Raw genomic sequence first — 27,577 nt, 5'->3', positions numbered from 1 at the left:
AAAGCTTGGCTCCATTGATGTCAGTGGCAAAACTCCCATTTATTTCAGCGAGAACAGGATTTGACAAATGGTCCTTATCTAGTCAACTCTGGGATTTAGTTTTTCATTGTTAGTACCACCTTCGTCCCCCACCCTCATAGAGCTTATTAAGGGCAGATTAAATAAACTGTTCCGTAGCTCAGCCATTTAATAATCATTGTTGTTTCCCTCAGTTTATTTATCAGGCCTCATATATTTGTAAAATCCCTTTTTATTCCCCTATGACTAGCATTAACACATTTTGCTGCTATACTCCCTTATCTTCAACCTGTAACCATGAACAAACTATATATTCTTGTTTCCACCTTCGCCACTTACAGTACATGTCCATTTTTACCCTCAGAGTTTTGACCATTCTCTCATGAAACTGCATTCACCACATCTTGTGCCAGGCATTTTTTTCTCCGTTGATTTGCAGACTGTTATAGTGGTTTACAGCACACAAAAGCCCTTTTCATACTAGTAAGCACTGTACTTTATATTGTACTTTGCCTTGCTGTTTCATGTGTGTGTATAAGATTTGTATCTCTATATAATATAGTAAAATATAGAACATGGTGAGCATTTGTCCGGAGAGCCTTCAACTAAGTTGTTAAATATCCTTCCCTGGGACTCTGTCTGGAACATATTCATTACACTAGTTTGGCTGCATGCTGTAGATACCACTATCAGTATCTGATAGCTGCTATATCTGTACCCAGGTTGGTTCTCTAGGGAGAGGAGATCTGGAAGTTGAATAGACCTTTATGAAATTTGCCAAGCTGTATATAAATGATGATAATGCAGTAAATAAATAAAGCTGGCTGATTATTGAAATAGGTATTGGTGAGTATTTTATTAATACCCTCCCAAATAATTGAATAACATATTAGACTAATTACACTTGACCAGCTGTAGAAGCAAATACATGGGTAAAGTATACATTGCCAAGTCTTTATTCCTAACAAGTAAAAATTCCTACAACAGGTTGGATTAGCCTAGAGGATATTTTCATAGTGCTGTACTCCATCCTCCATGATACATTCTAAGTCCTAAAATCAACAGTGGACAACTGAGACTCCTAAAATGTAATTTTGACAGTGTCTAGAAGTGTGGAGAACTCTTCTTTTATAACCATTGATTTTTGCCTAAAATAGAGGCTTATACTTCAAAAGTGAACATTTGTTTGTTCATTAAGGCCAACTGGAACTCATTGTCACAGGATGTCACTGAGGCCCAGAACTTGGCAAGATACAAAGAAGGATTGGACATTTGTATAGATAGCAAGAATATCAAAATTATAATTGTAAGGCTAACAACATTTTGGAAGGCCTATTAAACCTTATGCTTCAGTATTTAACCAATTTCCAACTGGTAAAGGTTCGGATGGGACCTTTGTAGGGGTTTCTTTCACTATCTTATGAAGACACTGGCCACCCTTGGAAAGAGGATACCAGACCAGGTGGCCCATTGGTCCAACACCTGCATTCATAATTATCATGTATTTCATATTTATATTTTGGGTACATAATGATATTGCAAACAATCTTTATGATTGTCCTATTATAAGTATGCTACAAAAGTTGAATAAGCATCCTTAGTTACAAGGCTAGATTTCACTGCAACTAGGACTTGCTCTTCAGGGCACATGAATTTGACTGTTATGAAACCTCTTTCTTCTAGGTCCTCTGTGACCCTCTCCTTGCATTCATTGCTGTTCCCTTGAGCCTTCCAAGCATCACTGCTGAGCTTGGCTTTCTCATTTTCCTGGTGTCTTTTGGGGCTTTCAGATTTTTCATATTGAAATGTCCAAGGGGCATGCCATCTGTCTGGAATGCATACAACTGTACAGAATAAAAAAGGACCTAGCAGAGCAAGGGCATAATACATTATAATCAAAGCCTGTTTTTCTGTGACACAAGAAACAGGATTCTGAATATAACCGAGGAATCAACATCTTTCCTTTATGTGAAGAAAAGGACTAATTATGAGCTGTGTCTTAAGCAATATTTGCCAGCCTATGCCCTTGGGCCAGCTCAGAGAATGTTCCAAGAATGTCTTTCCGAGAAATTTGACTATGATGATATTGAAGGCTCAAGGCCTTCAACATAATCAAATTCTCGGTTTTACAAAACTGCTTGCTGCATTAGATGTGTTTTAAATGATTACCCTTGCCATATACTAGAGTGATTTACAGTCTTTAAGATCCCTTTTTATTCAATAGCTATTTCTTATCCATTTTGTGAGTGTGGCAGTCACTGAAGTGATATTGTAGTGCTGAGCTGACAAAATGGGGATTACAAAGAAGCATTTACCAGCTTAAGGAAGACGGGGGAAAATATTGACATCACTTTGTCTGTTGATCACCCACCTAAACCTATCAGTGTTTTGTTTTTATCTAATGGCCTCGTTCAAAATGCTTTAGAAAAACATAGGAAAAAAACACCTTGAAAGTTGCCAAGGACAGGAATGTACTCCATGCCAGGCAATTTAATGATATAATATTCCAGTGTATGCTGCTGCTGATGGGATGAAGTGTTGGAGCATTAGACATCCCCACAGTGTGAATTCCAATAAGTTCCTGTAAAAAGACATTCCCTTCCTAGGACAGGTGGAAATATATGATGTTAGGTCAGTTGCTATGTTATTCAAAGGGAAAACATGCCTATGAAGCTAGAACTGTGGAAAAATGGAACTTGGTTAATTGAAGAATACAGAAGGGCTAAATAGTGGCCTAAGAGCTAAAGAGTCTTAGCTCATTATTTAAAAAAAAAATTGTACTGGCTTTTACTTCTTCTTAAGTGATCGTAATCTTTTAGTTTTGCAATTTGTACTGTATTCGGCTCAGTGCAAAGCAGCCTTTTGAGGATTCCCTCCCATGGAATAACGGTGCTGTATGATTTAACACCCGTCTGCAGAAATACCCAAGTCAATTAAACGGAACAGCATTTATATCTCCCTCCGGGTTAACTAATTATTATTTCCCAGAAGTCTCCTGGTCATCAAGCTACTTAAGCAGTTCTAACATCATAGCAACAATACAAGCAAGTCAAAGCTTTGGTTATAGCATTGTACTCTCCAGTATTTGTACAGTATAAGTGGTATTGTATGTCTGAACTAGAGCTATTTGAAGCAAACTATTTACTCAGTATATTTAGTTCTTTATTCTGTTCACAAATTATTTGTGAAAAGATCTTTTGTCCGTGAGTATACTCGTTACTTGAAAATTATTCTGAGTGGTTTATTGTGAATTGGGCAGGAGCTAATCCCTGTGACTATTCCTTTGAGTATCCGCTATTCCTAACTTGCTGTTTGTGCTGTGTGACTGGTCACCTTGATCATGGGGTAGCGTTTCTGCTCCCTGATTGCATGACTTCCAAACCCACAAAAGAGCTATCAAGTATTTGACATATTTCTCTCCTGTGACTGCTCTTGCAAACAAGAATGGAACTGTACCATTCTTGGTTATAATTAGGGGAGGCCTTTTTATTTAAATGGGGAACATGAATAGATTCCTTTGTCCAGGAGCCCTCCCCATTGTAGCACATTCATGCCTGGGATATAGGAAACTAAGGAAGCACATTGTTTGGAGCACCTTATTAAAATATTGGCTTTCCATCACTGGCTGTATTTGACTGTGAAACACAACACATTTTTACTGTAGTGTTCTGAGGCTTTGATTTTAATGTGTGTACATTTTCCAGAAAAAGGTGGCAAAACTTACATGCAGGTGAAGCAGAGGAAATAGGGATCTGTTTAATCAGTGTCCCTGAGTATTAGTGTCTTTGTCTTCTATATTTCTTATAGCCATGTAGCTACCTCATTTCTGCTTTTAGTGGCTTTTCTCTCAGTTGCTGTGGTTGTTGCATGCTGGTAATATCTTTTCGCATGGAGCAGCCCTTCTGCGCAGTATGTAACTGAATCTCGCACAGTGTTACAGCCGTCCTTGTTTTCACCTTTAATGCCTGTCTACTTGCTCTTCCAAAACTGCGATCAAACCTGTCATCCAATTATTTCTCACGCATCTAGCACTATAGGGTCTGGTTACTTTACCTCTCCCTGATCTCCCACACACTCTTACAATTATTGAATTGGTTGTAATGAGACAAGACATGAGACTGGCAGCACTGTACACATTGAAATGTAATGTGTAATGACCTCAGATGTAAGAAACACAGAAGCTGTTTCTGAGAATCCTGCATTTCCCTAATATTAGCACATAGGGTGAATCTGTTGGCAGGTAATGTGACCAATGATAAAATCTCTTATATTCCCAGTACTAAAATTATCACTCCAAACACTGCAGTATCACGGTTTTGTCAGCTGTAGTGTTTTGAACAATTGCTGTACAATTAGTAAACAAAACTGTTTCTAGGTAACCTCCCTTATTACACCTTCATCTTAACTGTTTCTTAACACTCAGAAAATGGATCATTTTCCATAGAACATGTCTTGTATTTGACGATAACTCAAAAAAATGAAAGCCAGGAAATGAACAACTATAATTTGCAGCCACTTCTTTCATTCCAAATGATCCTTTCTGACTTAAAATCACACCATGCACATTTTATTAGAAGGCAAGATTACATTTGGGTGGATACTGTGTGTCAGGTGGGGTGAGAGTGAATGACGGCAGGTTATATAGCAGCAGTGAAAGCAGGCTAGATCCTTGAACTGTTCATTTCCAAACATTTGATTTTTTAAAACTAGATCCACATTTGGGGGATCCTTGCTCTGATAGATCTTATGAGGCCCACCAAAGAAGGGCTTCCTTCCTGTAGCAGTTAGTAAGTCCATAGGAGATATGTGGGGGTATCTGGAGATAATTGGGGTCATGGACAGTGGAGGTGAATGGTACAGGAGATGGGGAAGCTTTGATCCAGATGGGAAAACTTTGAGCACTCTGCCTTCCCCTTTCTTCTTATGGCACATGCACTTACTCACTTGGTGCCCTGCACCCACCTTCCATGTCCTCTATATCTATTGCTCCTTGTCCACTTTACTCCCATTGTCCTGGCACTGTAATATTCTGGTACTTTATAACAGTTGTTGTTTTTGCATATTTAAAGAGTACTGTTTACATGCATGCAGCGTGGAAAAGCCACCAGCACTCTGCAGTTTCCCAGGGATCGTTACATACAGAACTTTGGAAATAAAATACCTGCCTAATTTTTAAATGAATTTGACTGTAATTTGTAAAACAATTGCTTAAGCTCTTCTCAGTAGAAAACAAATTGCTAAAGTTTTATATTTTCTTATGTCCCTTAACCAATATAAAACCACTGGTTAGGAGGTAATTTAAGTGGTACTAACATTTAATAGCAGGCCTCCCATAAAGATGAAAAATGGGCATTGTAACATGCAGGAGAGAGTCATTGTAACATTAGCCTTAATCAACAGGATGACTAGGAAACCATAAATAGAAAGGGTCAAAGAGACCACAGAAGCAAATTAAAAGCCAGACTAAGATTATCAGTTAACATTTCCATTGTGTTAACTAAGGATGGTCATATCTTAATAGATGTCAATTTAGTAAGCAATAGCACCTAAAGTTCCTGTCTCTCATACTGCCCTGGTTTATAAATGTTTCGTTGTGGGGGTGAGTCAGGGCAGAATGGTCCCTGGTAAATCTATCTGAAGTTTATTCAAACACCTTAATTTGCAAAATCAATCTGGAAATCTTGCAAGAATCGCTCTTTTCTGAGTTCCAGTATTTCCTGCTTCCGATAAATGCTGTGGAAACAGCCTTTCTTGTGGTACTATATTTCTATTCCCATCTGATCTACTTCTGTTGTTGATCCAGCCTGGAACCTAGAAGTGTAGAGGTGCATGGAAATGAAAAATTATGTAGATTTGAAAAACTATATCAGATTCAAGTTTTGGACAAACCTGTGGGTCAGTTCTTACTCTACCTAAATTGGTTTGCCCTTTCCTAAATGTAACTGCAGTGGTAATTTGCTACAATTTTTAGCAGAATTATTCTGATAGTATGGTATTACATTTCTGAAACAGATGTTTGGATATTGTTTTCTATTAATGCAGTTTTACATTGGGAGTATTTGCTTGGTATAAATGATTGTTTTAGTCGTAGTCTCTTTAAAGGCATACAGTATATATGTGTGTGTGTGTGTGTATGTATAATTCTTAAAGTTCTTAATAGATTCAAAAGGCCAAAAGAGACCAACATGATGATCTAGGTTGACCTCCTGCATATAATGCAAACCACAGAATTTCACCTGGTAATTTCCGCATCACACCTTGTCACGGAGTCACGTTCTGGAACTACTCCATACAAAGACAGTCAGGACTCTGGGGAAGCCTCCTCTCCCCAGGGCAAGAAGCTTACACAACTTCGACCTTCCTGGGGCTGACCTTGGAGCATTCAGCATCCCCGTCCACACCGTGCGCTTCCCACAGCTAGCCCGCACAGGCAGGGTTCCTGGGGAAGCCAGTGGGTCCCGCACCTCAATTCCATAGTCAGATGTGACTCTCAGCCAGCCAGTAAAACAGAAGGTTTATTAGATGACAGGAACATGGTCTAAAACAGAGCTTGTAGGTACAGAGAACAGGACCCCTCAGTCAGGTCCGTCTTGGGGGGCAGGGAGACCAGAGTTCCATCTGGGCCTCCCTCCATTTCCCCAGCCAGCTCCAAACTGAAACTCTCCAGCCCCTCCTCTCCTTTGTCTCTTTCCCGGGCCAGGAGGCCACCTGATCTCTTTGTTCTCCCACACCTTCAGTTGGCATCTTTGCAGAGGAGGGGCCCAGGCCATCAGGAGACAGGGTGTCGGCCATTCTTTGTGCAGACACCATCACACTGCCCCCCTAGGGCTCTGCCACAATCACGCACCCTTATCTCACCACTTAGATACTTAAGAACTGAAAAGGGGAAATTGAGGCACCCACACAGTATTCAGAGAAAACATTAAGAATATTCCCACTTCATCACACACCCATAATTTCTGGTTGAGATAGAGCAATATTATAAAGAGTCAGCCTCTCTAGCCATCCATTCTCCTGTCTAACTGATTGGTTCATATGGAACCCAGGTTAGAAGTAACTGAAAATCATCTTCTCTAGATGGCTGTTTATCCTGGATGAAATTAGTTGCTGGCTTCTGACCAGGTTTTAATAGAATTCAGGTAGCAAAAGGCAGCATCAAAATTGACCTTGTTTATTATTTACCTGCTGCTGGGGTGTGCTCAACAATGCATAAAATGCAGAGGAATGCATGGTCCCTACCCCAAGGAGTGTGGACCAGAGCCTTTCTATTGGAAGACTCAGAAGAGATGCCAAGGGTCTCTATTGGCTTTGAAGCTGAATTAGCCTTTCAGTCCCTTGAACAGGTTTGAGGCACGTGAATAGGGTGATGCAGAGAAGCTTTCACTACCACAACTGTGTCTAATCTGGGGATAAATAGCGGCCTACAACCTACAGCATTTTTCAATACACTAAATTCTCTACAAAATTAAAATCTGGAAAAGAAACAAATCTATGTGAAAAAAGGCCATTAAGTTAACTATATATCTAAATCCACAAAAGCATTAGAATGCAGAATTAAGGGTATACAAACCCTGGCTGAAACCGCATTCTTTATCTTACATGGTTGTGCCTGGGTATGTCACCTGGGGCTGAGTGAGAACTCTGTAGTGCAGCACAAACACGTGCTACAAAACCTAGTAACAGCAAAACTAGTGGAGGCCAAAGTTTGGCTTAAATTAATGTCTTTCATTCCAAATACAGCCATTTTGATATAAACAAAATGTTTGTTCCCTGTTAGCTCAGCCTTGCAGAAGGAAGGGTGTGTCCAGCCCAGAGCAGCATTAAAGTGGCGAACTCTTGCTTTTCTTCATGTAATGTTGTTTTATTGTCATTTTTTAAAAAAAATATTGTATTGCCAAGCCCAAGTATTCAAAAATTGAGTCAAGCCACCCCAAGTCCATGAGGTTGGCTTAAAAATGATGCCATTTAAAAAATGTTGGTATTTGCTTTAGTTTTCGAGTGTGTATGGCTCATGCTTTCAAGTTTTTCTGTCCAACCACGAGGGCTAGAAACTTAGGGCTGGTCGACACAATTAGTCTGCTGCAAGCTGGGGTGTGACTCTATCTTGCACTAGGCTGCCACCATCTGTCTGTCTGTCCATCCTGCTGACATGTGGTTAGAGCAGTCTAGTTAGAACACTTTGATCTAGTCCTCTTTGAAAGGGGCTAGCTCAGTGTGCATTGGTGGACATCAAATTGCTGTTTGAGAACAGGACCCTGGCCTTTCACGATGCCTGAGCCAAAAAGGTAGAGATATGCCCCTCTGGCTGAAACCTTGAGAGCTAAGGGTCACCAGGTCCAGACAAAGGCACTGATCGTCGGAGGCTTAGGTGCATGGGACCCCAGTAACGAGTGAGTGCTGAGAGAATGTTGAATCGGTCAACGCTATGCTGGGATGACGCAGCAACTCATTGTGTTGGACGCCGTCAGGTGGTCCAGGCATATCTACACAGAACGCATCACTGGATATCGGCAAAACCAGAAGGGATGACCTGGAGTGCCGATGAACGCAGTCAGGAAAGTAATAAATACTTTCCTCATGGATTATATTTTCTAAATGGACAACCAACCTAAATCTCAATTACTGAGGGACAATCTCGACCCCTTGATATATTTTTGCTTTCCACAACCAAATCTCTGTACAACTTTTCATGAGTAATGTACCTGAGTATTCGGATTCTAATATCTAAACTGTATTGTTAAATCTAGTTACCTAATTTGGGTTATTGCTGATTATGTACTGTATGTATCATATGACTTTTAAAAACGAACTTTGTATTTGTGGATAATCTGAGCACTATACCCACATGTACAGATACTCTTCTCCCAACCTATGTATTATATCATTTTTTTAAACATTAGCTTTAATAAAAATTTTAAATCTGAACTGTTACCACGTGTCAGCTGCATGTACACAAACAATTAGACTACAGTGGGCGAGTGTGAGGTGGATTTAAAGCCCAGCTTGTGGTGGTCTGATTGTTCGTATAGACAAGCCCTTACTGTATTTCTGATAAAACCTGTGATTTTCCAATAAGAAGATGACTCCAAGGTCTGGGGTTTTGAAATAAAACACCAAATATTGCAAGAGTTATGATAAAATAATGAGAGTTGACAACACCTTAAAAGAAATGAATTTTAGGTATGAAAAAATAATGTTTTGTGTTTTTAGGGACTCTCCATAACTTTTGCTTCTTTCTGTGTATATTCTGGGAATTTAAGCCTTTATTTGAAGATTAATGGCCAGCTCTTAGACTTTAAGGCCAAATGGGACCATCATGATCATCTAGTCTGACCTTCTGCACGTTGCAGGCCATAGAACCTCACCCACCCACTATATTATGTTATGGGTAGCAGGCCCATAACCTCTGGTCGAGTTACTGAAGTCTTCAAATCTTGCTTTATAGACTTAAAGTTACAGAGAATTCACCATTTACTGTAGTTTAAACCAGCAAGTGACCCAGACCCCATGCTGCAGAGGAAGATGAAACCCCCCCATGGTCTCTACCAAACTGACCTGGTGAAAACTTCCTTCCCAACCCCAAATATAGCGATCAGTTATATCCCTCTGCTCCACCATCTACAGGTTATATGCCAGCTACCTCGCGGCAAGGATCACGGACTGGTCAGTGTGCGGGGGCGCTGTCAGCTGAGCGCAGAAGGGCTTCCTGTCCTGAGAGGGATGTTACGAGCACAACTTCTTTCTCCAGACAGCCATCCAGGTGTCCGGGAGGTCCAGGAGACAATGTGCTGTAGCATGGCTCGACCTGGCCAATGCCTTTGGGTCCATACCCTACCATCACATCTTCATCACCGTGGGAAAGTTCGGAATGCCAGAAACCTTCCTCCAGATTCTCCAGGACCTCTACAAGGACTGCACCACCACCATCCGCACTACGGACGGAGAGACGGATGCCATCCTCATCTGCTGCGGCGTGAAACAGGGCTGCCCCCTCAGCCCCATCATCTTCAACCTGGCCATGGAACCGCTCATCTGAGCCATCTCTGGCAGCCCGGCCATCTTCGACCTTCAAGGCAAGAGAATCAACATCCTGGCCTACACAGACAATCTGGTCCTGGTTGCCAACAACTCTGAAAGCCTCCAGCAGATGCTCAACGTCGCCAACCGAGCCGCCAAGCGGATGGGCCTGCACTTCAACCCCCAAAAGTGCGCCTCCCTCCACATCGAAGACAGTGCAAGGGCTCTGGTCTGGGCACCACAGTTCCTGATCCAGGGTGAGCCCATGGCCTCCCTCGAAGAGCAAGAGGTATTCCAGTGCCTGGGCACACCCACAGGAGTCTGCGTCTGACAGACCCCCCGAAGACACCATCGCAGAGATCCTGCGGGATGTGGCCCAAATCGACTCCTCCCTGCTTGGCCCCTGGCAAAAGATCAACGCCCTCAAAACCTTCCTGATCCCCCGCATCTCCTTTGTCCTCAGGGGATTGACCGGGGCCAGAGTGCCCCTGAACAAGGCAAACAGTACCATCAGGCAGCTGGTAAGGAAATGGCTCTACCTTCCCCAGATGGCCAGCACCGATATCACCCATATTTCTCACATGTGAGTGAGATCCACCTGGGAAAGAATTGTATGCAGAATCTCAGAACCCCTCCTAGCTTTCAAATTCTTATTACTGTAACAAATCACAGTGGGAGTCAACCCACTTGCTCCTAAGCCAGCAAACTCCTATACATGAGTAACTTTACTCAAAATCTCTCTGTTGCCCATTCGCACTAAACAACTGTGCTACTGCTACTCTGCCAACTCAGCCTTGCACAAGTTTGTCTCCAGCTAACATCAGCTTCCATGCTGTGAACTCTTGCCTCTCCTGCCGCATTCACTTCAATAAGATGTGAACTCCAAAGCCTAATTTGGTGGCTTCAAATACTGAGGATTGGATTTGGTGCATAGCCCTGCATAGGAGGCTTTGTGGAACTGCATTGCTACACAGGAGGAACATTAGCAAAAATTTTGCCTCAGAAAATACAGTATCCCCCCCAGTGCTTTTTGGTGCCCATAAGGGGTGCACAGTCTTCCTGTAGAATGAAAGCAGATTGTTCCTTCTAGTGCGTTGCCCCCAGGCTCCCTAGGCTGATGCTGAGGGACTGACCCAGCCATAACTATGATTGGATGATATGTCTTCTGCAGCTTCCACGGTGAGCCTGAAAAGAGCTGCACACAATCTAACCATAATAGTAATACATATGTTTAATTTTTATTGTGTTGGAAGAAAAAATATTATTAAATCTCTCTCTCTCTATATATATATATAGTGTGTATATGTGTTATAGATTATATTGCTCTATTAGGGTCACACAGTTAAAACCACTAGAAGTCAGAAAAAGCAAAAGTTTAAAAGGAGGCAGTGCGGCCTAGTGCAGTGGTTTTCAACATATGGTCCATGGACCCCTGGGGTCTGCAGATTACACTGAAGATTTTCAAAGGGGTCTGCACCTCCATCCAACATTTTTTAGGGGTTCATAAATGGAAAAAGATTGACAACCACTGGCCTAGTGCATAGGGCACCTGGAATGGAATTCAGGAAAGTTTTTATTCCCCTCCCCCTGCTGCTTACCTGCTGTGGGACTTTGGGCAAGTCACTTCACTTCTCTGTGCCTGTTTTCCCTTCCAACCCCTGGTCTGTGATGTGTATTTAGACATTAAGCTTTTCAGGGTAAGGGGCTGTTTCTTACTCTGTATAAAGCCAAGCATTACAGGTTCCTGATCTCACTTGGGAGCTCTAGGTGGTACTGTAATACAAATAATATAGCTCCTACAGCAAAATTTATTTGCCTTTAATCCACATAACTCTGTGCATCATGGATCTTTTATGGTATAAAGTTAATAGCATAAACAGAAATATGCTAAATGAAACAAAAATAGAAAATACTACATATGTGCTGCATGTCTAGGTTAACATGCCTTTAATGCTTTCTTCTGTTATTTTAATGTTGCAACCTTAACACTGCATTTGTATTCATATAACAAGTATTAGTGGCAGATCTTTATAGACTTTTTGTTTTCTTTCTGAGCTTTTCCCACCTGTCAGGTCGTTCATTTAATTAGAACGCATGCTGTCCAGAGTTTTGGGGGAAGGAAGAATCTAAGTCCCAGATTTTTAAAGGTATTGCGACATTGCTCTGCTCAGCTTTGCAATGCCTAACTGACTTAGGAGCCTAAGACTTAGTGAAAGTCAGTGAGACTTAGGCTCCTAAATAGAGCTGGGTGAAAGATTTCATTGCAGCTTTGGTCACCCTGAAACTATTCATGAATTTGACCAGATAGTTTTCATGGCCAGCAAAGTAAGAGTGTGTGTGTGTGTGTGTGTGTGTGCGTTTGGGTGGACGTGTGCGCATCCATCCTCCTTTAATAGTAGTTAGTGCACTTACCAGGATTGTGGGGAAGCCTAGGTTTGAATCCTCACTCTGGTGCAGGGGCACTCAGATCTCCCCTGCCGGTGAGTGTGCTGCCGATCAGGTTATAGGCTATTCTGGGGTGTGTCACCCTCAATCTCTCCTGTTCAAGCTGTTACATTCTGTATAGGTACTTAAATATTCATTGTGCCAAAGAAAGAATGATACTACAGCCTCGTGATTCAGGCACTCAACCTTGGAGGTAGGAGATCTTAATTCAAATCTTGTGTGATTCAAAGTAGGGATTTGAATTCAGATCTCCAACTTTCCAGGTGAAGGCCTTAATCACCAGGCTATAGAGACACATTCTCTCTGTCTCTCTCTCTGGAATAATGAATATATATTTATTTATACAACGTGGAACAGCTTCAACAGGTGAGAGACTGTGAACTATCCATCCCAGAACTTGCTGGCCTGAAATGGACTTTTTCAGTTTGTCAGCAAAATCTGAAAATGTTTTGAACCCAGCCAAATAGTCTCCTAGTTTTTTGGTTCGCTGGCTGAACTGAAAAATCAATTATTCACCCAATTCTACTTCTAAATTGCTTCTAAAAATGAGATCCCAAGACAGTTAGGCCTTGAAATGTTGAGCAGAGCAATGCCTAACTACCTTTTACAATCTGGGCTTAAGTTCCCTACAAAAGTTAACAATGCTTATGTTCTAGTGATATTAGAGACAATATGTGACCATGTTAGACCCCATATAAAATGATGGGGTCTAAATTAGCTGTTACCACTCAAGAAAGAGATCTTGGAGTCATTGTGGATAGTTCTCTGAAAACATCCACTCGATGTGCAGTGGCAGTAAAAAAAGCAAACAGAATGCTGGGAATAATTAAGAAAGGGATAGATAATAGGACAGAAAATGTTGCCTCTCTATAAATCCATGATACACCCACATCTTGAATACTGTGTGCAGATATGGTCACCCCATCTCAAAAAGGATATATTGGAATTGGAAAAGGTCCAGAAAAGGGCAACAAAAATTAGGCGTATGGAACAGCTTCCATATGAGGAGAGATTAGTATCATTTTTGTTCCCTCTGCTGGACTCTCTAATTTGTCCTCATCCTTTCTGTAGTGGGGAGCCCAAAACTGGACACAGTACTCCAGATGTGACCTCCCCAGTGCCGAATAGAGGAGAATAATCACTTCCCTTGATCTGCTGGCAATGCTCTCGCTAATGTAGTCCAGTATGCTGTTAGCCTTCTTGGCAACAAGGGCACACTGCTGACTCATATCCAGCTTCTCATCCACTAATCCCCAGGTCCTTTTCTGCAGAGCTGCCGCTTAGCTGTTCGGTCCCCAGCCTGTAGCAGTGCATGGGATTATTCTGTCCTAAGTGTAGAACTTTGCACTTGTCCTTGTTGAACTTCAGATTTTTTTTTTGGCCTGATCCTCCAATTTGTCTAGGTCACTATTCCTATCCTCCAGCATATCTGCCGGCTGCCAACTAGACATTGAGCCATTTATCACTACCCTTTGAGCCCGACGATCTAGCCAGCTTTCTGTCCACCTGATAGACCATTCATCCAACCCATACTTTTTAACTTGCTGGCAAGAAAACTGTGGGAGACTATCAAAAGCTTTGCTAAAGTTAAGCTATATCATGTCCACCACTTTCCCCATATCCACAGAGCCAGTTATCTCATCATAGAAAGCAATCAAGTTGGTCAGGTGAATCCCTTGGTGAATCCATGTTGACTGTTCCTGATCACCTTCCTCTCCTCCAAGTGCTTCAAAATGGATTCCTTGAGGACCTGCTCCATGATGATTTTTCCAGGGACTGAGGTGAGGCTGACAGATCTGTAGTTCCGCAGATTCTCGTTCTTCCCGTTTTTAAAGATGGGCACTATATTTGCCTTTTTCCAATAGTCCAGGACCTCTCCCGATCGCCACGAGTTTTCAAAGATAATGGCAATGGCTTTGCAATCACATTAGCCACCTCCCTCAGCACCCTCAGATGCATTAGATCTGGACCCATGGATTTGTGCACATCCAGCTTTTCTAAATAGTCCTTAACCTGTTCTTTCACCACTGAGGGCTGTTCACCTCCTCCCCATACTGTGCTGCCCAGTGCAGCAGTCTGGGAGCTGACCTTGTCTGTGAAGACTGAGGAGAAAAAAAAAAGCATTGAGTAGATCTGTCACTAGTTTGCCTCCCCCATTCAGTAAGGGTCCCACACTTTCCCTGAACTTCTTGTTGCTAACATACCTGTAGAAACCCATCTTGTAACCCTTCCCATCCCTTGTTAGCTGCAACTCCAATTGTGCTTTGGCCTTCCTGATTACACCTCTGCATGCTCAAGCAATATTTTTTAATATTCCTCCTTAGTCATCTGTCTAAGTTTCCACTTCTTGTAAACTTCCTTTTTGTGTTTAAGCTCAAAGATTTCTCTGTTAAGCCAAGCTGGTCACCTGCCATATGTGCTATTCTTTCTGCACATCAGGATGGTTTGTTCCTGCGCCCTCAATAAGGCTTCTTTAAAATACAGCCAGCTCTCCTAGACTCCTTTCCCCCTCATATTAACCTCCCAGGGGATCCTGCCCATCCCCCAGGGAGTCAAAGTCTGCTTTTCTGAAGTCCAGAGTCCATATTCTGCTGCTCTCCTTTCTTCCTTTTGTCAGGATCCTGAACACGACCATATCATGGTCACTACTGCCCAGGTTGCCACCCACTTCTACTTCCCCTACCAATTCTTCCCTGTTTGTGAGCAGCAGGTCAAGAGGAGCATGACCCCTAGTTGGTTCCTCCAGCACTTGCACCAGGAAGGTGTCCTCCAAAACTTTCTGGATTATCAGTGCACTGCTGCTTTTTAGATCTACTTTTTTACAGGAGTCTAATGGGAAAACATACATTTTCTTACAAATAAAAGGCTTGTATGCACTAAAATGAAAATGACACTGTTTCTATTTCCTTCACTGAAGGACCCTCTCTGCAGTCTGACAACCACAAAGAGGGAAAAAAACTGAAGTGCATTGGGATGTAGGTGAATGAAAACCTTATCTGCATTCAAAAGCAAAAAATTCTTTGTCTCAGTAATTCTGGGGAAAGAAACATATTTCAAAATATCCAGACAATATTATTAGTTTTGGGCAAATTTCCCAAGTTTCAAGATCAATTTGGGTATGCATCCAAAAGTTCAGAGGCCTGATTCAGTATTTGTTACATTGCCAAAACTCTCATTGAAGTCAGTGGGAACTTGCAAGATCTAGACCCCAGATGCTTATCAAAACTTTGTGAATTATCCAAATCTCTCTATGGCAGGTTTGCAAAGCATGTCATGCTGCCTCTATTGGCTGGTCAACTTAGGAGACTAGCCTATTACTAACTAGGACTAATGACAACTGAGGAAGTTTATCCTTTTGCTTTCAAGGGTCTGTGCTTTGTTGCTGAAAGTCCCATGTTCAAATTAAAATAAGCACTTTTGGATCAAAACTCTCAAGCTTTAGTATTTTTTCTTTCAGTATTCGCAGCATCAATTGGTTGGCTTTGGTAGAAAACTAATCAGCGTCTAGGATATCACTTCTATAGTCAATCTTAAAATTTTGTTTTCCTTGCTGAAGACTAAGATATAGCTGTTGTAGCCTCTCATTGATTGTGATTTTGTTGAAGCCAATTCCCAGTGTTGTTGACTTCAAATGGAGCAGGATCAGAGTTTTAACTGATGCGATCTCCCTCCCCCCCTCAAAATCTGCAGAGTTAGGACATAAATATTTTAGTTTATTTTGAAAGGGCTGAATACTTTGAAGAGACAATTTGTAGGATTCCAACCAATAGAGAGAACGGTAAGATTATTGATCAAGGAGCCATAGATCTTGAGTAAAGTCCAAAACTGACTGAAGAGTTACAAAGGGATCTTGCTAAATTAGGTGACTAGGCAAGAAAAGAGCAAATGAAATTCAAAGTTGATAAATGCAAAGTAGCGCACATTATAAAACATAATCTAACCTATCAATGTTCCCTCTAATTTTTAACAGGCCATGTGCGCAAAAAATTTCTTCTGTGCCGCCGCCGAAGTAACAACAACAAAAAAGCCACCACTGAAGCCAGAGTGCAGGTGGTATTTCGCGGTGTGTGGGGGTTTAAGATCTGTGTGCGTGTGCACAGCTTAGAGGGAACAGTGCAACCTATCCATACAAAATGATGGGGTCTAAATTAGCTGTTACCACTCAAGAAAGATCTTGGAGTCACTGTGGATAGTTCTCTGAAAAGATCTGCTCAAAGTGCAGCAGCAGTCAAAAAAGATAACAGGAACAGGAACCATTAGGAGAGGGATAGATAATAAAGCAGGAAATATAATGCCACTATATAAATCTATGGCATGCCCACACCTTGAATACTGAGTGCAGTTGTGGTTGCTCCATCTCAAAAACAGATATATTAGAATTGGAAAAAGTATAGAGAAGAAACACACATGGGTATGGAACAGCTTCCGTATGAGGAGAGATTAAAAAGCCTGGGACTGATCCATTTAGAAAAGAGACAACTGGGGGCAGGGGGGGGTTGGAACATGATAGATGTCTATAAAATCATGAATGGTGTGGAGAAAGTGAATAGGGAAGTGTTATTTACCCTCATCAGGAATCACAGGTCACCCAATGAAATTAATAGGCAGCAGGTTTAAAACAAACAGAAGGAATTACTTCACACAACGCAGTCAACCTGTGAAACTCGTTTTCAGGGGATGTTGTGAAGGCCAAAAATATATATGGGTTCAAAAAAGAATGAGAAGTTCCTAGAGGATAGGTCCATCAATGGCTATGAGCTAAGATGGGCAGAAATGCAACCCCATGCTCTGGGTGTCCCTAAACCTCTGATTGCCAGAAACTGAGGCTGGACAACTGGGGGTGGATCACGCAAATTGCCCTGTTCTGTTCATTCCCTCTGAAGCACCTGGCACCAGCCACTGTCAGCAGACAGGATACTGGGCTAGATGGACCATTGGTCTGACCCAGCATGGCCGTTCTTATCTCTGTCCAGGATTGAGGACTGATTGCCTTAGAATTGTGAGATGAAAGAGTAAGATGCTGACCTCGGGGCCTCACCAGTAAGGCTGCGTAGTGTGTGTATTTCTGATGTTTGGAGAGGAAAGTCCCACCCCTGGTTGTGGGTGATATAAGAACTACTCCACAGCCTCTACCCCAGCTTAAGGGCTGAGGTGGCTTTTGCAACCCTGGTTCCTGTCTTCTAGCCCTGCACACATACTTTGAAAATCTGACACTAAGACCACATTTTCGCTCAACTTGTTGAGGCTTTTTTCAAAATCTTTCGACTTATTTTGGCATCTAAATGGGAGCTGAGCACTTACAAAGATGTGGCCCTAACTGTGGGAGCTAAACCCTTTTGAAAAATCTAGCCCACAGCAAGGATCCATCCACATCCTGAGCCCAAAGAACCTCTTAATGTAGCTACACATAGTCCCCACAGCTCTGTGAACATGCCACAGAAAATCCTGCCTCACTCCCATTGCCTGAGCTTGCTGGCAAAGTGGAGGTAGTGTGGGCTGGCGATGGGTTTTGTAGCATGATATGGTCCTATAGAAAACTCCTTATGCTCTGGCAGCAACTTGCATGTATTGTATCTCCAGTTAGATGGCTGGATGGCATGCGGCCCTCACATATAGCATTCTGCGTGATTTCTGAGGATTGCTTGATGGTTCAAATCATGAATGAAAAGAGCTGGCAAAAGGATTGTTATGTGCAAAGTGTTTCATTACCCTAGAGCAGTGGTTCCCAAACTTGTTCCGCCACTTGTGCAGGGAAAGCTCCTGGCGGGCCGGGCCGATTTGTTTACCTGCCGCGTCCGCAGGTTCGGCCGATCGCGGCTCCCAGTGGCCACGGTTCGCTGCTCCAGGCCAATGGGAGCTGCTGGAAGCGGCGCGGGCCAAGGGATGTACTGGCCGCCGCTTCCAGCAGCTCCCATTGGCCTGGAGCAGCGAACCGTGGCCACTGGGAGCCGCGATCGGCCGAACCTGCAGACGCGGCAGGTAAACAAACCGGCCCGGCCCGCCAGGAGCTTTCCCTGCACAAGTGGCGGAACAAGTTTGGGAACCACTGCCCTAGATGTTGGACAGTGATTAAATATGGGTACACAAACATGTCTGAAATAGCATCAGATAAAAATCTGTATTCAAGAAGACAGAATTGATGTACTAGTCATTATATTTGTATCAACTATGTGTGTGACCTTGGGCTACTGGTGTGGTAGGGGTATGTGGTTATCCCCATTTTAGAGATGGGCAGTTGTCGGCACCAAGAGATTAAGTGGCTTGTACAATGTCACATTGCTCGTTGTAGAAATGGGAACAGATCCCATAGCTCCTGACTCCCCTTATTGTACCTTACTTGCAAAGCCATATTTGTCCTACTGTAATATTGCTGTTACCTCAATATGATGATGGAAATGTGTGTTTACAGTGCTTCTTTCATTATATAAATAGTAAAATTATTATGTTGACACAATCATTTAGATATCTAAATTCTCAGAGGCCTCATTACTGTAGCTTCTGAGCCTGTCGCAGTCATTGAAGGATTTTATCCTCACAACACCCTTGTGAATTAGTGATGTATTATCCCCATTTTATAGGTTAGCTTAAGTGACTAGCCCAAGGTCACATGAGAAGTTTGTTGCTGAGCTAGGAATTGAATGCAAGTCTCTGGGGTTCAAGACCAGCACCCCAACCACTCCACCATCCTTCCTCCAATAATGTATTATTCCAAAATTATATGTGGAATATAAGATGGTGCGGCATGGGGTATTTCCCTTACATGGGATTTGGTAGTCCCATTACTTACAAGGGGCACAGCCTCAAGAAGCTTGACATAGTTGTCACTTTATTTAAAAAAAACCTAGAACTTGCCAAAGAAGTTTCTTCCTTCTCTGGACAAATGTAGAATTTACCTTCCTAAAATGACCTTGGGGTCTAGGGTGTGTAAGACTGAATCCTTGGCCAGTGTAATGTTTTCTGTTTATTTGTATATATTAATATATATATCCATTTATTTACATTTGTTTGTCCAGTCTTTATATACATAATTATATAAAATTAATATTGAATAAAACATAAGGAATTTTAAAGTACAGTATCTATAGCTTGAGGTTTGAGTGTATTTAGATTTTTAAATATTTTCTGTTACAATGAATGTTGTACCCAACTTTCACCATAAAATGAATGTATATGAATTAAGTAATAACTACTTCCTTTTAACATGAGCTGAGCCTAGCTTCAAAATGTAGTAATTTCAGAAGTTTGATAGAAACTCACATTTGTTGTCAGGGGCGAGGGGAAATGCCTTTGGCAGTCACCGTTGCATCTCATTTCTAGCTCTACCATTATCACCCTTCTACTGTCATCCTTCTCTGCGTTTAAAAAAAGTCTACATTAAAATGTTACAAAATACCTGCTCAGGTTGATTTGGTTAAATAAAACTAAGTGAACTTGTTTTATCAATGCAATCAGGAATGCCAGCACTAGGGAATCAGCACTGGCTAATTAGGGAGTCAGGAATGATTTAGCCAGTGGTAATGATTTTGGCCACTCCAAATTGGGGGTGTGACAGGGTTGGGACTCACCACCGCAGCACCTCCTGCTGTTCACTCTGGGAATTAGCTCAGTTCATGCAGCACGCCCTCTGCCAGTGGTGTCCCATCCATCTCTCACCCTAGATTGGCACCTCAACCCACGTTGCTCCCAGCTCACAGCATCCTCTTCAGGACAGTGCCCTCCAGCAGTGCCCATTGCTCCAGTTTCACCCCCTTCCAGGGGGTTTGGTGTTAGCCACAGTCCTTCTCTTCACCCCAGCCACAATGGCCAACCACACCCCAAAGTCTAACCCCTTTTTAGATAGGGATCTGGTGCAGTCTGTGATGGCCACTCCAAACGGCCAGGTGGAAGTGCAAGGGGGGACGCAGGCCCACCCTCTACTCTAGGTCCCAACCCAGGGACCCTTTGGCAGCAGCCTTCCTACCTGCCCTCCTTCTCTTCCTTTGTCCATCCCTTTCCCTGGGCCGTTTCCCCTTTGGCCCCTTTGCACCAGCTAGGCCCTTTTTCTCAGGGCCCGCAGCCCAGCAGGTACAGGGTGGGAGTTCCCTGCCTCGCCTCCTCACACAGGAGACAGACCTTCACCCACTGAACACTTGGGAGAGACTACCTGCTCCCTTCCTTGGCTGCCTTGATATAGGGCCTAGCCTAGCCCTGATTGGCTGGCTGTAATACTGGCCCTGATTGGTCTCTAACTGGCCCTCCCTGATTGGCTGCCGCCTTGCGCAGCCGCTCTGGCCTGTCGAAGCACAATCTGGCATGGGGGTGGGGCACTGCCCCACCACAGGGGGTATGTGTGTTATGGTCTCAATTCATCGAAGCACTTAAACACATGCTTAATTTAAGCATGCGCTTCAGTGCCAGTTACTTCACTGGGGCCATTTACATGTTTAAAGTTCAACTCATGCTCATGTGGTTTGCTGAATAGGGATAGAATCAGTCAGGGGTGTGTAAAGTTAAGCATCTATGTAAATGCGGTGCTGAATTAGGGCCTAAGGCCCTTAGCCTGTAGATGACATGCATCAGAGTATTGGAATCTGTGGGCTCACTTCCCAGATTGCCCTAGGTGGGGATCTAAACAGGCACAGGCCCATCTTTGCACTGGCTTCTGGCTCAGTTTTGCACTTGTCATCTCCTGCACCCCTTCCAGGGGTCCCAGAACCTCCATTGCCCGTGTTAAGGGGTTCCATAGCATGGATTGGTGAAGTCTCTGTGCAAATGCTTCTTCAGAGAGGATTAACATATGCTAATTGTCTCAACAAGAGCAGTGAGGAAAGGGGACACAATGCTGCAAGAGAATGGCCATTTGGCCTGCCCTCCCACCCTACTGTCGATCATGATGCTCAAGCAGCTCCTGTTCAGGGGCTTTTCTGGGGCTCCTAGAATTGAAGGGATGATGCAGCAGAGGCTGTGCTTCTCCCAGGTCAGAATTCAGAAAGCCTTTCATTCTTTCTACTCAGAGTTTTATGGGATGATTTGGCCCTTAAGTTCTTATTCTGTATTGCCTTTTATCTATACTCAAATCCATGGATGTCAATGGTAGTTGCAAGCGTGGATTAAGACTAGTGTATAGTAATTTTTTTGTCGGGGGGATAAAGGGAAGGAATTAGAAAAGTGGTCTAGGAAGTGCTGCCTTTAGTTTTGATGGGCTGGAGAGAAATGAAAATAGAACAGTTGCAGTTCTCAGCAAATTGCACAATAGAAGTGATTCTGATGATGCCTCTTTCCTGGTTAAAACTATTTTGAGATTTTACAAACTAGACATCCATAAATAAATGAAAACACAAATGCATAAAAGGTAGTGTGTAGGCCCATCCACTAAAGAGGTGTTTGTAAATGAAGTTTCCATAAACCTACAGAAGAAATCACTCTGCATTCCATAATTTGCAGAGGCTCTTGGGATGCCTCTTTCTTACTGAAATCAGATCACGTAAGTTTGTGCTGCCAAGAGCGTGAGGAGAGGATGAATGCTTTTTTGTCTTGACAGAACTGAGAATTCTCCCTCTACCCCAATCTCATTCTACAGGAACATGGGACATTCCATGACCTTTCCATGTGGCTCAGGGATTGCCTTTGTGTTAAAAACAAAAGTGTTGCAATGTTTGCCTCATCAAACAACTTTCTTGTATGATCATCTCTAGGTGCGTTATGGGGAATAGCGATATTAACAATAATACAAAATATTTCATTTCCTTGGAATTTTCCTTTACCTAATTTTTCAAATGTTTCTCCCGTCACATGCCATAGAAATCAAGAGTCTGGACAGACAATTTTCTTGGTTACAAGTTAGGTAATATTTTTCTAACAAAAATTTTAAACACAGCAGGGCATAACTGGCCAAGCAAGGGAAAGTATTTAAATACAACCACAGTGAAATCTGAGTTGAGGGAGAGCAAATAGCTTTTCTTCTCTCCTCACCTCAGAGCTCTTATTCTCTTCCTCTTTGTCCTGTTCCTCTTCTTCCTTTCTTTGAGGTGGGAGTAGGCAGGGTTTTTTCATTTCTTCTTAGTTATTCCATAATTGCCCACCTTTAGTGTTTCTTGTACCTTCCTTTGAAGCAAATATGGATACTATGCCTCTATGTCTTACATCTAGCCTCTGATTTCTTCTCTGCTGCTCTAGTGGAGGGCCTAAGGCTTTCAATGGGAGTTAGGCACCTACCTGCTTAGGCACTTTTGAAAATCCCCCTAGATGCCTGTCTGAAGTTAGGTGCCTAAATACCGTTCTAAATCAGGCCCTAAGTGGAATCTCTGTGGGAGCCAAAATCGGGGTGTAAAATGTTTGTCCCATCTTCCTCTCTCTGCTGGCATCTTCTCTGTTGTGCGCCATGGAGCATCATGCTGCCAAAATGTGACCCATAATGCAAGTCTCTGCCCAATCACCCCAATTGATCTCTCAGATCAATCATTAGTTTGCAGGCTGATATAATCATTGAAAACAAATTGAGAAAGCTTTTGTGATTTGCTGTACAGCTTTAATGGAGCTCTAGTTTTACTGGTTCAAATAGCTGTACAGTAGGTGGTGCCCACGTCCCTCACATCTCACTTCAGTTCTCAAGGATAGTAGGAGTTAAAATTATGTCTAATTTGAGAAATCTGTTTAGGGCTAATTATAAACCAAGTTAAAAGCAGATTGATGAGGACCCTGCCAGATGGAAACAGCTTTCACATTTCTTCCGAGGGGTTGTGGGTGTAGTTAAAAGGAATATCCTCCCCCGACTAGTCTATCTCCATCAGCTATTACCTCTCATAACAGTCCTTTTTTTTCTCCCTAAACCATGGGGGGGAAAGTGTAAACTTTCAATTTTCAAAATAAGATGGCCAAGCTCAAAGCCTGCTTGCTGATGAATCTAAAGATCGATGCATTGTGCAATTTAAAATTTCATTTTTTGGTGGCACAGTGTACTGAACATTTATTCCTGGCTAGTTGAGAGACAGGGATTCTCATATTTCATCCCTCTTACTTCATTGCAGAACTTGTCTCCTGGACTTGAGGGCAAAGTGTTCCAATTATAGTACTGCACAATGTTGTTTTTGCTTATCTTCTGCTAGGCTGAAGGACTGAATATCTAAGAAGTAGGGCTGTCCAGTCTTGAAGTAAAACATGCCAATATCTGGCAATCTAGCACTCTCTTAGATGCTGGGCTAGTCTTCCAAAGTAGGGGAAAAGCTCCATTTTTTGCACATTTAAAAATTAGTGCAGTGGTTCTCAAACTGTGGGTCGGGACCCCATTTTAATGGGGTCACCAGGGCTGGCTTAGATTTGCTGGGGCCCAAGGCAGAAGCCCGAGCCCCATCTCCTAGGGCAGAAGCAGAAGCCTGAGGACTTCAGCCCTGGTTACAGGCCCCCTGCTAGGGGCTGAAGCCCTTTGGCTTCAGTCCTCCCACCTGGAGCAGTGGGGTTTGAGCTTTGGCCCTTCCCCATCCAGGGTGGCAGGGCTCAGGCAGGCTCAGGCATTGGTCTCCCCTCCTGTGGTCGTGTAGTAATTTTTGTTTTCAGAAGGGGATTGCAGTGCAATGAAATTTGAGAACCCCTGAATTAGTGTAAATAAAGCACCCAAGAATACAGCAGAAGGAAAAATCTTGTACCTGGCAAAGGAATGGACTTAGATGACCTGATGTTGATATTTGTCTATAATCATAGAATATCAGGGTTGGAAGGGACCTCAGGAGGTCATCTAGTCCAACCCCCTGATCAAAGCAGGACCAATTCCCAGTTAAATCATCCCAGCCAGGGCTTTGTCAAGCCTGACCTTAAAAACCTCTAAGGAAGGAGGTTCCCTAGGTAACACCACCTCCCTAGGTAACACATTCCAGTGTTTCACCACCCTCCTAGTGAAAAAGTTTTTCCTAATATCCAACCTAAACCTCCCCCACTGCAACTTGAGACCATTACTCCTTGTTCTGTCATCTGCTACCACTGAGAACAGTCTAGATCCATCCTCTTTGGAACCCCCTTTCAGGTAGTTGAAAGCAGCTATCAAATCCCCCCTCATTCTTCTCTTCCGCAGACTCAACAATCCCAGTTCCCTCAGCCTCTCCTCGTAAGTCATGTGTTCCAGTCCCCTAATCATTTTTGTTGCCCTTCGCTGGACTCTTTCCAGTTTTTCCACATCCTTCTTGTAATGTGAGGCCCAAAACTGGACACAGTACTCCAGATGAGGCCTCACCAATGTCGAATAGAGGGGAACGATCACGTCCCTTGATCTGCTGGCAATGCCCCTACATATAAATCCCAAAATGCCATTGGCCTTCTTGGCAACAACGGCACACTGTTGACTATATCCAGTTTCTTGTCCACTGTAACCCCTAGGTCCTTTTCTGCAGAACTGCTGCCTAGCCATTCGGTCCCTAGTCTGTAGCGGTGCATGGGATTCTTCCGTCCTAAGTGCAGGACTCTGCACTTGTCCTTGTTGAACCTCATCAGATTTCTTTTGGCCCAATCCTCCAATTTGCCTAGGTCCCTCTGTATCCTATCCCTTCCCTCCAGCGTATCTATCTCTCCTCCCAGTTTAGTGTCATCTGCAAACTTGCTGAGGGTGCAATCCACACCATCCTCCAGATCATTTATGAAGATATTGAATAAAACTGGCCCCAGGACCGACCCTTGGGGCACTCCACTTGATACCGGCTGCCAACTAGACATAGAGCCATTGATCACTACCCGTTGAGCCTGACAATCTAGCCAACTTTCTATCCACCTTATAGTCCATTCATCCAGCCCATACTTCTTTAACTTGCTGGCAAGAATACTGTGGGAGACCGTGACAAAAGCTTTGCTAAAGTCAAGGAACAACACGTCCACTGCTTTCCCCTCATCCACAGAGCCAGTTATCTCGTCATAGAAGGCAATTAGATAAGTCAGGCATGAGTTGCTCTTGGTGAATCCATGCTGATTGTTCCTGATCACTTTCCTCTCCTCTAAGTGCTTCAGAATTGATTCCTTGAGGACCTGCTCCATGATTTTTCCAGGGACTGAGGTGAGGCTGACTGGCCTGTAGTTCCCAGGATCTTGCTTCTTCCCTTTTTAAAAGATGGGCACTACATTAGCCTTTTTCCAGTCATCCGGGACTTCCCCCGATCGCCATGAGTTTTCAAAGATAACGGCCAATGGCTCTGCAATCACATCCGCCAACTCCTTTAGCAGTCTCGGATGCAGCGCATCCGGCCCCATGGACTTGTGCTCGTCCAGCTTTTCTAAATAGTCCTGAACCACTTCTTTCTCCACAGAGGGCAGGTCACCTCTGTAATGTCTGGTTTCAGAGTAACAGCCGTGTTAGTCTGTATTCGCAAAAAGAAAAGGAGTACTTGTGGCACCTTAGAGACTAACCAATTTATTTGAGCATGAGCTTTCGTGAGCTACAGCTCACTTCATCGGATGCATACCGTGGAAACTGCAGCAGACTTTATATATACACAGAGAATATGAAACAATACCTCCTCCCACCCCACTGTCCTGCTGGTAATAGCTAAAAGCTATTACAGTGGGGTGGGAGGAGGTATTGTTTCATATTCTCTGTGTATATATAAAGTCTGCTGCAGTTTCCACGGTATGCATCCGATGAAGTGAGCTGTAGCTCACGAAAGCTCATGCTCAAATAAATTGGTTAGTCTCTAAGGTGCCACAAGTACTCCTTTTCTTTCTGTAATGTCTGTACTTCTTTAAGTGAGGGATTTCCTGCCTCAGTGGAATAAGGGACACCCTTCTCAGCACCTTTTCTGGCTGCTTTGTGCCGCCATGCAAAGAAGCCTGAAAGCTTTCCTCATGGGGCAGTCAAGGATTCCTTCTGACACAGGGACATTGCCAAGACAGGGTAACTAGCCCACACTACCCATCCTTCACCTCTGCCTAGAGGAATGTTGGGTCCCAAGAGAGCTAGGAATAGGGCATGCCCGGGGTGGGGCAGAGTGCCTGTCTCTTCATCAGATTGTCAGATGGCGCAGCACCTGGCTGCAGCCAGTTTCACTTAGCACAGACCTGAAGCTAAGATATGCCTGCAGCAGTTTCAACGTCTCACTGACCTAAAATTGGGGGAGTGGAAAGATGGCTTTGGTCCACCTTCCCCCTTTTTTCTTCAGCTGCACCAAGTGTAAACTCAGTACACCTCAGGATAGAGCCCAACGGCTACAGTATGAAGGTCTATCTATTCTACTGCTTAGTGTTTTCAAATCCTGTCACCAAAAGGCAACCATGATACAGTACTGGGAAAGGGTATTTTTGAGTGCTTCTAGATCAAGAATTTGCATCTAACAGGGACTGTCTAGCCTGTCCTGGTCTGACTTAGTGATTCCTGTTACCTCCCTGGAAACACGTTCCCTTTTTAATGTAAGATTGGGAAAGAGGTTGGGTCTAAGTTTGATCAATATTAAACCAAAACAAAACATGTCTGGCTGCTGGCTAAGTAGCACAAAGTGAAAGATTGGTGCCAATAAGTTTATATTTTTATAAGGTTCAAAGATACTGGTGTAATTACACCAAATGTTTGAAAATTACCTGAACTACCTAGATCTTTTGGGTCTAAAAAGACTAACTTGAAAATATCACGTGAACAGGCTTGCCCGGGATTTTCAGTACTTCCTAGTTCTAGTCAGATCAGATATTTAGGGATGGACCCAAACCAAAATCTTTGATTTCTTCTGATTCCATTGAATGGAGTGGAATTAAGAGGATGAAATTGGGATGAGAGAAGAATTGAGCCCAAAATGTTTACAGCAGCTTAATTAGCATTTTGTTCTTATCTGACTGTTCTAGTGACAGGTTAAAAATATGATTACTACAGGCAAATACAATGCAATTAACATAACTGTGGAACAGGAGAGACTTGTGGGATATGGTTTACATATCTGATGATGGGAAAGAGTGTGCAGAAAAGAGTTTCTCTTGCCTATATATTTAATTAGAGACTCAGGATACAAACAGAATGTCTCTCCTGCCATTTTACCTAGGCAGGTAAATGTCTCTCCTGCCATTTCCCTTTTGTTTCATGATAGTCTGCCCAAAGGGAGTAGAAAATGAACCAAGCCTCTGCTATTTTGTAGGTTTAACTATGTGACCCATTAAAAAT

The sequence above is a fragment of the Caretta caretta genome, chromosome 1, assembly GCF_965140235.1.
Source record: "Caretta caretta isolate rCarCar2 chromosome 1, rCarCar1.hap1, whole genome shotgun sequence".
NCBI lineage: Eukaryota > Metazoa > Chordata > Testudines > Cheloniidae > Caretta > Caretta caretta.
Note: the sequence above shows the minus strand (reverse complement) of the source record.